The following is an 11,315-nucleotide window of genomic DNA, read 5'->3' as shown; positions in this document are numbered from 1 at the left end:
TTTCAATCCTGTTTGATTGCACTTCGCCTCCCGAGGTGATGGTAGTGTTTCGGCACTCGGTTACACTTATTAAGAGAGAACTGCCACACGACTCGAGTTCTCATTAAGGCACCGTTCGAACCAAATCTGAGATGTTGAAAACGTACCAGCAAAGTCTATTTCTTGTGTTTCAAACCTCTGTCTGATTATGGATGCTGTTCCTGCTTCGTTTATATTACAGGAGCACAGGCTCGGCCCAAGGCTGACACATCAAAGCAAGAGCATACCTTGAGTGGGTAAGATGGGTGTCCGTCTGTCTGTCTGTCTGTGTGTGTGTGTGTGTGTCTGTCTGTGTTTCTGTCTGTTTGTCTGTCTGCCTGCGTTTCTCTTTCTCAACTCAGCCCACCCACTCTCACCTCCATCACGTATGTATAAACGAACTTTCACACACACACACACACACACACACACACACACACACACACACACACACACACACACACAAACAAACACTCACTAACACAAACACACACACACACTAACACACACACACACGCACACACACACACACACACTCACAAATACACACACACACACACACACACACACACACACACACACACACACACACACACACACACACACACACAGGGCCCCTAAGCAATGTTTTCTTTGTGTTGACATCTGCCAAAAGACGAACTTCGGAAATGACTCTGTCGGGTTTGTATGGGTTGTGAATGAGTAAATACTCTTGTTTTTATTGAGGCAAACTTTCCATACGTGCTCCTTGTCCACGTGTTTCTGACACATCCCTCGCTAGTGACTGGCCTATACGGTCACGTGAGAAAGTGTGTCTCAATAAAAGCAAGAGGATTCATTCTTTCACAACCCTTACAAACCCGACACAGTTATTTCCGACCATCGTCTATTCCTTCTCTTCTAGATCGAATGACAACGAGGTGATGCTAGTCGAGCGATCGTGTTCTCCCACGACACCTTGTGGTCACCTTCTCTGCTGCCCAGGACAAACCTGTGAACGCGATATGAAAATGCTACGTTACTGCAGTGGATAAACACTGAGAAGAAAGACCATGACGTTCACATTCCAAATAATAAAGCTGTTGAGCTCTTTATCTATGTCTAGGAGAATGTCATTCTTTCTGTGCATGCAATCTGTGCAAGTTATCATTGATAAGAAGGACCCATGCATTTCTGTTTCATCCCATGCAAATGCCTCAACAGTTCTACGATCATTTACAAGCTGTGCCTTTGAACCTTGATTAAAATAGTTTCCAAAATTTTTAAACTTGTGAAAACGTGACAACTTTAAAATAGAGCCCACGAACTCAAAATGGTTTGTGCATCGAACATGAAGCATCTTAAGAATGATTATATCGCTATTTCTTGTATCAAAACTTGTTGTAACACTATTTCTTGATGTCTGGGTCCGGATTATTTTTGCTTTCAAACAAAATTCTTCGCTGATTATGTTTGGATTTAATAAACAAACATCCGTGTTTTTTGTTTCTTCGTTCCTTTGTTCGTTTGATTGTAACATTTAATGTGTTCGTGCGCGTGTGCGAACTTGCGTGAATAAGTGCGTCTGTGCGTGTTTGTGCGTGTGTGTATGTGTATGTGAGTGTGTGTGTGTGTGTGTGTGTGTGTGTGTGTGTGTGTGTGTGAGCGATTCCAAAAAAACTACTGAACAGATCGTGATGAAACTTTACATACCCATTCTTTCATACAGTGTGTGTGTGTGTGTGTGTGTGTGTGTGTGTGTGTGTGTGTGTGTGTGTGTGTTTGTGTGCGTGTGTGTGTGTGCGTGCGTGCGTGTGTGTGTGTGTGTGCAAGATTAGTGTATGTACTGCGGTTATATTTCAATGAAGCTGCTGCACAAAATATTTAAGGGAAGGCCCCTTATATGGACCACTTTTTGTTCCACACTGATAACTACATGTAGCTTGTTTTCTTGTGGAGAAGTTTTATTTCGTCTTAACGATTTTTTTTTTATTCAAACGCAAATGCAAAATAGCATTGCTAAGTAATTTTTACGTACCATCCACAGGTACGTACAACCAAAAGTAAAAAATTAGCTTAATGCTAAATGTAAAAAAAAGTTAACTATTTGTGGATATCTTCTATATCTTCTATATCTTCTACTTCTTCTTCTTCTTCTTCTGCTTCTGCGTTCGATGTTATGGCCGTTAAATCCTCAGTTCGGTGGCTGCGTTTATGTATTCCTAAAGGCCTGTCCAGACACTCCAGGCTGACCCTGTCCACATTTGACTTATGCTCAAAACGGTCCCGCTGGGCACGCCGCAGCGGGCTATGATCGCGTAGCGTTATCTGCAGAAGAATAGAGCGTGTTCTAATTTCTCTGACACAGACATAGAACGACGGAAATTTGACCAATCAGAGCAAACCAGAGCGATGACGTCAACCGCTCGCGGCGTGGCAGTCGAATGCAACTGAACCTTTTTGTCAGGTGACCTTGACGCTTCCGCTCCACTGATACCGCGTTGTGAAAAAAATCGTCGATGTGTGGCCACTCGGCAAATCCCGCGCGACGCACAAAACGGCCGGCGGCGCATATACCGTAAAACGGCGTCCAAGTCTGGTCGGCCCTTTAGCCACGAGCGGTGGACTGACGATGCTACGAGTATACGGTCTTGCTGAAAAATTGCAGTGCGTTCAGTTTCATTCTGTGAGTTCGACAGCTTGACTAAATGTTGTATTCTCGCCTTCCGCGACTTATTTACTTTGCATCTAATCGTTTCAACTCTTGATGTCTAGTAAGCTATACACGGGGAAGCCTTAATTCAAGGACCCAAAATAAGGTTTACTTGTGGTTTATGTTCACAAATGTAATCAAGAGACGGCTGTATAGTACAATGAACCCTTGGGGAAGTAATCAGTGAAGAATAAATCATAACAAAACAAGTCGCGTAAGGCGAAAATACAATATTTAGTCAAGTAGCTGTCGAACTCACAGAATGAAACTGAACGCAATGCCATTTTTCAGCAAGACCGTATACTCGTAGCATCGTCAGTCCACCGCTCATGGCAAAGGCAGTGAAATTGACAAGAAGAGCGGGGTAGTAGTTGCGCTAAGAAAGATAGCACGCTTTTCTGTACCTCTCTTTGTTTTAACTTTCTGAGCGTGTTTTTAATCCAAACATATCATATCTATATGTTTTTGGAATCAGGAACCGACAAGGAATAAGATGTAAGTGTTTTTAAATTGATTTGGACAATTTAATTTTGATAATAATTTTTATATATTTAATTTTCAGAGCTTGTTTTTAATCCGAATATAACATATTTATATGTTTTTGGAATCAGCAAATGATGGAGAATAAGATAAACGTAAATTTGGATCGTTTTATAAATTTTTATTTTTTTTTACAATTTTCAGATTTTTAATGACCAAAGTCATTAATTATTTTTTAAGCCACCAAACTGAAATGCAATACCGAAGTCCGGGCTTCGTCGAAGATTACTTGACCAAAATTTCAACCAATTTGGTTGAAAAATGAGGGCGTGACAGTGCCGCCTCAACTTTCACGAAAAGCCGGATATGACGTCATCAAAGACATTTATCAAAAAAATGAAAAAAACGTTCGGGGATTTCATACCCAGGAACTCTCATGTCAAATTTCATAAAGATCGGTCCAGTAGTTTAGTCTGAATCGCTCTACACACACACACACACAGACACACAGACACACACACACACACACGCACATACACCACGACCCTCGTTTCGATTCCCCCTCGATGTTAAAATATTTAGTCAAAACTTGACTAAATATAAAAAGGATGGACTTAATACCTGGGTGTACTTGTAATGCAGCAGCACCTGCGGGTGGCGCTAGATATTAATGAAATATTTAAGGTAGCCTTGTACTGAAACAATAACATCCAAGTACTTCCAGTGATTTCTTTTTAATACGAGAAATAAAGGGAAGTCGAAAAAATACTTCTCCGCAAAAAGATTTTAAACCAATAGCGTGAAAATGAGGCATACAGACGGTATGACACCTAGCAACATATACAAGCAGCCACACACATTCTCACAGACACTTGAAAATGCGCAGTTACTTTGCAAGTAGGGGCCTATAGTCACTGAGAAGCAATGCGAGTAGAAAACAATAAGAGTGCCCTCCCTAATACTCTCCCCTCCCCCTTCCACGATAGCGGCAGGCAGAGTACACGTTCATCTACCACTTGCACTACCACCCACCGACACACACGGACACGGTCATCGCCTCCCTCTCCCAGGCACTGTCTGTCTGGAAAAGTATGACGGCTTCCTTGTGCCAAAACCTAAAGTTACCATTAACACGTGGACATTTCTATTTTGACGTATTCTGTGTAATTCACAGCGATGAAAGTAACCAACAGTGTTAAATACTAACGTTCAGCTTGGTCCTTATAGAAGTACCAACTGACCATAATTAAACATGGTCATCTTATAACAAGGTATAACTGATCACCTGCATAATAAAACAAGACTACCTGGCACAAAACAATAAGCTTTTTATTTGCCAGTGCAAACCTTGGGTTATGATTTTTACGTGAAAATTTCAATTATCACGTGTAATATTGTGCGATATTGTAAACAGAGAGTATGAATGTTCAGTTTTTCATCGGATTACAAGACCACTTGATAACTACAATTTTTGCGGAAAAGCACGGTTCAATCATAATTTTTACTTTTGTCTAGATTCCTAACAGGTTGCTTGAGCGCAAACTGACAAGTAAACATTATCTTAGGAAGAAGATGGTATAATTGTAGCAATATTTTTCCTATAATTAACATTTTGACTCGTGTGAAAATGTAATTAGGTTTTGACCATAGTACGCCGTCATAAAAAAGGTGAGACTGAGAAGGACACGTGTCCTATTCGCTGAGACAAGAGCACAACTAACGGTTTTTGACACGGCAGTGAGTGGAGAGTGGAGGAAAATAAAAGAGCTAACTGTGGTTGGTGTATGAGGTAAGGGATTGAAGAAGTCACATACTTTTACAGTGTGTTTGTGTGTGTGTATCTGTGCGCGCGCGCGTGTGTGTGTGAGTGTGTGTGTCAGTGCGCTTGTGTGTTTGTAGTGTGTGTATGTGTGTGTGTGTGTGTGATAGGTAGTTTTCTTTCAAGTTTCAATCACTTGTCCCGCCGAGAAAGAATTCGTGGAAAAACGGAACATCCGGTGTCATTAGGTGCTTTTCCTTTTTTGCACCCGGTTTAGAATATCTGCGTTATAAATATGGTGCACTTCCTTATTCAAAACATTACTCTATGAAACAAACATGAATTGAGAAAGAAAATGTGAAAAGTCCATGAGAACTACTTAAGTCGTTGGAATAAATACTGTGTACTGCTGACGATGATAACTCTCTGTAAAATGAGCATCATGAGCATTGAAGAGATGTTTGCCATCAAATTTTAAGGGGCACCATAATAAAGTGTAACACCGGCTAATTAATAGTTTTGCACGGTATTACAGCCCCAAACAGTCGTCTTTTTCTTGCGGACATGACTGGAGACAGGAAGCTGAACACCATTGAAAAAGGAGAGAATCATGAATCAATTTTGTGTGTGCACCATTTGATTCCCGTGACCCCCCCCCCCCCCCCCTCTCTCTAACTCTCTCGTGCTTTGCTTGTACAAACACACACACACCATCACACACACACACAAACACACAAACACACGCACGCACGTACACACATACACGCACGCACGTACGTACGTACACACACACACAAACGCACGCACTCACGTACACACACACACACACAAACAAACGCACGTACGTACACACACGCACGCACGCACACACGTACACACACACACACTCACACACACATGCACACACACATACACACACACACACACACACACACTTACTCAGAGCCCGGCTCACCTTCGGTGTCTTTAAAGAAATTTCAGAAGCAATTGCAAAGAAAGAACTTATGAAAACTAACGAAAGGAGAAGAAGGTTGAGGCAATTACAACATGCTAACACACTAGACGGGCGCAGTGGCTTGGTGGTAAGACGTCGGCCTCCTGATCGGGAGCTAATTATGTCAGCTGTACATATCATTTGTCCGATTGATGGTACTTTGTATAGACATCCCGTGACAGCCTGTCAAACAAGGTCACCCCTAAAATCGACCTGACAAAAACCATTGCCCCGTATTTTAAAATCTGCAAAAAATCAGAATATGCACAAACCAAACACTTGTGACAACCATTGGAAAGGCCATTCAATTTCCTGTTCAGAACATTTTGTGTTATGCACCTGACTTATCTATTCTTTATGTAGCCGTTTGTCAAAGGCGGTAGGTGTCAACCGTTTCAGAGGCCCCAAAAGGCACGTTTTGCGGCCATTTTTGAGGGGGTCCTCCACCCAAAGAGCCATATCTGCTCAAGTTCTCAATGATTTTCTTTGGAAATTTCAGAAGTTATGACCAATAGGCTGACTTAAATCTGTGTTTACTTTTGCGGATGTGTATAATAACCGTGTTGTATTACGTACATTTTCCGAAATAACTAAACAAATATTCATATTAATTCAGGGTTTTAGGAAAACAAAATTGTGACTTTGCATGCTAAGCAAAAAATGGTTGAGGCAATAGGTGCCAAAGTTTGAGGCAGATCCAAGTGCTGGTTTACATTTGCTGGAGATGGGAACACGCATTAACAAGAAGAGCAAACGCTCGATCGAGTCACTTTCGCAGTTCTGAATATTATATGAGGCATCAGATGGACAGGAAGAAATTGCTATTCACAACACAATGAGTCACGTTCACATAAAATTTGAGCCCGGTCACTTTTATAGTTTCCGAGAAAAGCCCAACGTTAAGTTGTGTGTTGCCGAACAGAAAAGGCTAGTTATCTCCCTTGTTTTTCTGATAACGTTCGTAAAAGGCTACAGATGTAAATACTTTGATGTAAAGAATAATCCTACAAAGTTTCAATCACATCCGATGAACTTTGTCAAAGATATAAAATGTCTAATTTTTCCTTTGACGCTGACCTGTGACCTTGAAAAAGGTCAAAGGTCAACGAAACCATCGTTAAAGTGTAGAGGTCATTGGAGGTCACGACTAAACAAAATATGAGCCCGATCGCTTTGATAGTTTCCGAGAAAAGTCCAACGTTAAGGTGGTGTCTACGGACGGCCGGCCGGCCGGACGGCCGGCCGGACAGACTAACACTGACCGATTACATAGAGTCACTTTTTCTCAAGTGACTCAAAAATTATCGATAACCGTCAGTGGTACTGAGTACACTACCCTTGGAGACTAACAGTCCTGGGCCTGTGCTTACTATCCTTTTCCGGCGCGCTGTGCTCGGTGAGTTGCGCTTTTGTGACCCGCAGCAAAGGAAGCACAGGCCAAGGTCAGTTTATCTCCACAGCTACTGTACGCATTACCAAGGACGGTGATCGATAAATTTTCTTGTGCATAAAACAAAATGTTCTGAACAGGAAATTGAATGGCCTTTCCAATGGTTGTCACACGTGTTTGGTTTGTGTATATTCTGAATTTTTGCAGATTTTAAAATACGGGGCTATGGTTTTTGTCAGGTCGATTTTAGGGGTGACCTTGTTTGACAGGCTGTCACGGGATGCCTACAAAGTACCATCAAACAAACAAATGATATGTACAGCTGACATAATTACCTTTTCCAGCATATAAAGTTTTACTAAAATGAATTGCGTTTTAATGCTTTTCTTAGCGTGCAAAAATTGATGCAATAATTTTGTGGCCAAGTTTATATCAAACCTGAATCTGTGATCTGCTCATATAACAAACGCTTTCGGTCCAACAAAGGTGTCAACCAAGAAGGACGTCTGCGGCGAGCGGCAGTGCGGATTAATTCTCGGCGTTTCATTTGTTCAGTTTTTCCTAATTACCTGTATGGTCACCTTCCAACAATATGATATGAGGAACCGGAGAGCTGCGTGTAAACGGGTGTGCAAAAGAACGGTCCGACAAAAAATAACGTAGCAAAGGCAGATTTAAAACAGATCGTTCATATGTGTAGCACACTAGATGTCAAGCACAGACTTGGTAGTCATGCCAACAATTGACTTAGGTTGTTTCTGTTGTGACTCTTATCTAGCAAGACATGCCTCGTTAAAGTTTGAACTACTAATAGTAGCGGGCATTCGTTTGGGTAGCAGAGAGAAAACAATAGAGTGACTTCTTCATACTGCGTGCATTTTTAGTGCTTGCAGCTGTAAATCTTATTTTTATCCATAACTTAAGAGATCAGAAGTGGTTATTAGAACAGCATAAACATTACAAAAGAATGTGGACATGAAATAATGTCCTAATCATTTTTCGTGCAGACTGTGAGGAATGCAACCAGGAACACGAAGGAGACTGTCCAGTACATGCACCTCTTCTCCACATGGAAGACACACAAGTCAGTGTTCAGTTTATTGCTAAATTAAAGTTATTTCTTGATATTCTCGCAGATATGAAAATCATGTCATCGTCCGACAAACCTGTTCACACTTTAGTTTGGAAGATCTCATGAATTCACTTCATCAAAAGTATGGATCACAACACAAAACAGAATTGACTTAACAGTAATGATGTGTCAGTTACAACTTACAGAAGAGAGCCTGTTGACACATTAGTTTGGAAGATGTGATGAATTCACCTGGCAGTTTTCAATCTCCGGAGTATGCCAGTAAGGCTTCCTAGTATTTTCCCTACTGAGAGCCCGCTCTTGAAGACAAGAGTGGGACAATTGTGTGCATGTTCATGTGCAGGTACCCGTCAAGAAACGTAGATACCCTAATCGAGCCTTGAAGACGCTTCCCCCAGGCCTGGAGGTGAAAGAGTCAGGGATCCCTAACGCGGGACTGGGTGTGTTCGCCACCAAGTTCTTCCCTCTGCGATCCAGGTTCGGTCCGTACGAAGGTCGCAGTGTCTCCGACCCAGACATAGCGCATTCCTCGGGGTACTGCTGGCAGGTAAAACTTACACTGACTCGTCACTTCGTCATTATCTACAGTTTGAAATGATTAAATGCGAGTTTGGTTTCAGAACATTTATCATTCAAAGATAGTTTTTCCTCTGCTTAAACCGTGAGCACATTTGTTCCGAGTAGTCTTTGGTATGATGTCACAGGTTCAATACCTTTGAATAGAAACAATATGCCAGCACACATGCCACCCTGCATCGATACTAGCCAGTTGAGTAGAAGAAACAAACTTATCATTAAATGCACTTGTTATTGGCGAAAAACATTGCTGTAGTACATATTACCCTTGTTACAAGAATGCGTCCCCCCCCCCCCCCCCCCGAACTCCTACGCTCCCTCCCTCAAACCATACAGCGAATTGAGAGTTTGCTGGTCTAGTCGAGAGGAAGGCGGTACACGTAATGCTTTATTTGCTGTTGGAACCATAATGAGGTGCTGTCCATTACTATTTGTCACCTCAGTATTTTGAAATGATGGTACACATTTAGCATCGGTTGCCGGATTTTGAATGGAAACAATACTGTCTACAGCTCTCCAGATGCGTCAACTGTGCCTGTAGCACACCTGTGACGGCTTACCAACATTGCGGGGAAATTTACTACAGGGCTCATACTGAAAAACAGGTACGCGTGTTAATGTGTGTGTGTGTGTGTGTGTGTGTGTGAGTGTGAGTGTGTGTGTGTGTGTGTGTGAGTGTGTGTGAGTGTGTGTGTGTGTGTGTGTGTGTGTGTGTGTGTGTGTGTGTGTGATTTCAACCAATCCAGCTGCGCGGCTGGCTCCCGTTGGGGGGTTGACTTTCTCGTGCACCTCAGCCCTGCTCCAGTCGGGTCAGCAGACAGTAAGGGTCTATCATGGTGTAGGGTCAGCAGACAGTAAGGGTCTATCATGGTGTAGGGTCAACAGACAGTAAGGGTCTATCATGGTGTAGGGTCAGCAGACAGTAAGGGTCTATCATGGTGTAGGGTCAGCAGACAGTAAGGGTCTATCATGGTGTAGGGTCAGCAGACAGTAAGGGTCTATCATGGTGTAGGGTCAGCAGACAGTAAGGGTCTATCATGGTGTAGGGTCAGCAGACAGTAAGGGTCTATCATGGTGTAGGGTCAGCAGACAGTAACGGTCTATCATGGTGTAGGGTCAGCAGACAGTAAGGGTCTATCATGGTGTAGGGTCAGCACACAGTAAGGGTCTATCATGGTGTAGGGTCAGCAGACAGTAAGGGTCTATCATGGTGTAGGGTCAGCAGACAGTAAGGGTCTATCATGGTGTAGGGTCAGCAGACAGTAAGGGTCTATCATGGTGTAGGGTCAGCAGACAGTAAGGGTCTATCATGGTGTAGGGTCAGCAGACAGTAAGGGTCCATCATGGTGTAGGGTCAGCAGACAGTAAGGGTCCATCATGGTGTAGGGTCAGCAGACAGTAAGGGTCTATCATGGTGTCGGGTCAGCAGACAGTAAGGGTCTATCATGGTGTAGGGTCAGCAGACAGTAAGGGTCTATCATGGTGTCGGGTCAGCAGACAGTAAGGGTCTATCATGGTGTAGGGTCAGCAGACAGTAAGGGTCTATCATGGTGTAGGGTCAGCAGACAGTAAGGGTCTATCATGGTGTAGGGTCAGCAGACAGTAAGGGTCTATCATGGTGTAGGGTCAGCAGACAGTAAGGGTCTATCATGGTGTAGGGTCAGCAGACAGTAAGGGTCCATCATGGTGTAGGGTCAGCAGACAGTAAGGGTCCATCATGGTGTAGGGTCAGCAGACAGTAAGGGTCTATCATAGTGTAGGGTCAGCAGACAGTAAGGGTCTATCATGGTGTAGGGTCAGCAGACAGTAAGGGTCTATCATGGTGTCGGGTCAGCAGACAGTGAGGGTCTATCATGGTGTAGGGTCAGCAGACAGTAAGGGTCTATCATGGTGTCGGGTCAGCAGACAGTAAGGGTCTAGCATGGTGTAGGGTCAGCAGACAGTAAGGGTCTATCATGGTGTAGGGTCAGCAGACAGTTAGGGTCTATCATGGTGTAGGGTCAGCAGACAGTAAGGGTCTATCATGGTGTAGGGTCAGCAGACAGTAAGGATCTATCATGGTGTAGGGTCAGCAGACAGTAAGGGTCTATCATGGTGTAGGGTCAGCAGACAGTAAGGGTCTATCATGGTGTAGGGTCAGCAGACAGTAAGGGTCTATCATGGTGTAGGGTCAGCAGACAGTAAGGGTCTATCATGGTGTAGGGTCAGCAGACAGTTTTATTTATTTATTTATTTATTTGGTGTTTTACGTCGTTTTCAACCACGAAGGTTCTATCGCGACGAAGGAAAGGGGGGAGATGGGATAGGGGAAAG

At 43.1% G+C, this 11,315-nt stretch overlaps 1 long non-coding RNA gene across 1 annotated transcript in view; it reads left to right on the top strand.

The window, feature by feature from the left end:
• Window positions 1–1,491, top strand: part of LOC138946903 (uncharacterized) — a 16,172-nt gene extending 14,681 nt beyond the window's left edge. Inside the window, exons 3-4 of the long non-coding RNA XR_011449466.1 lie at window positions 221–275; window positions 923–1,491. This is a non-coding gene — a long non-coding RNA (uncharacterized lncRNA). The remainder of the gene's footprint in view (window positions 1–220; window positions 276–922) is intronic.
• The last annotated feature ends 9,824 nt before the right edge of the window (window positions 1,492–11,315 follow it).

This window comes from Littorina saxatilis, linkage group LG14 (assembly GCF_037325665.1).
Source record: "Littorina saxatilis isolate snail1 linkage group LG14, US_GU_Lsax_2.0, whole genome shotgun sequence".
Classification (NCBI taxonomy): domain Eukaryota; kingdom Metazoa; phylum Mollusca; class Gastropoda; order Littorinimorpha; family Littorinidae; genus Littorina; species Littorina saxatilis.
This window is presented reverse-complemented; position numbering and strand designations above follow the sequence as displayed.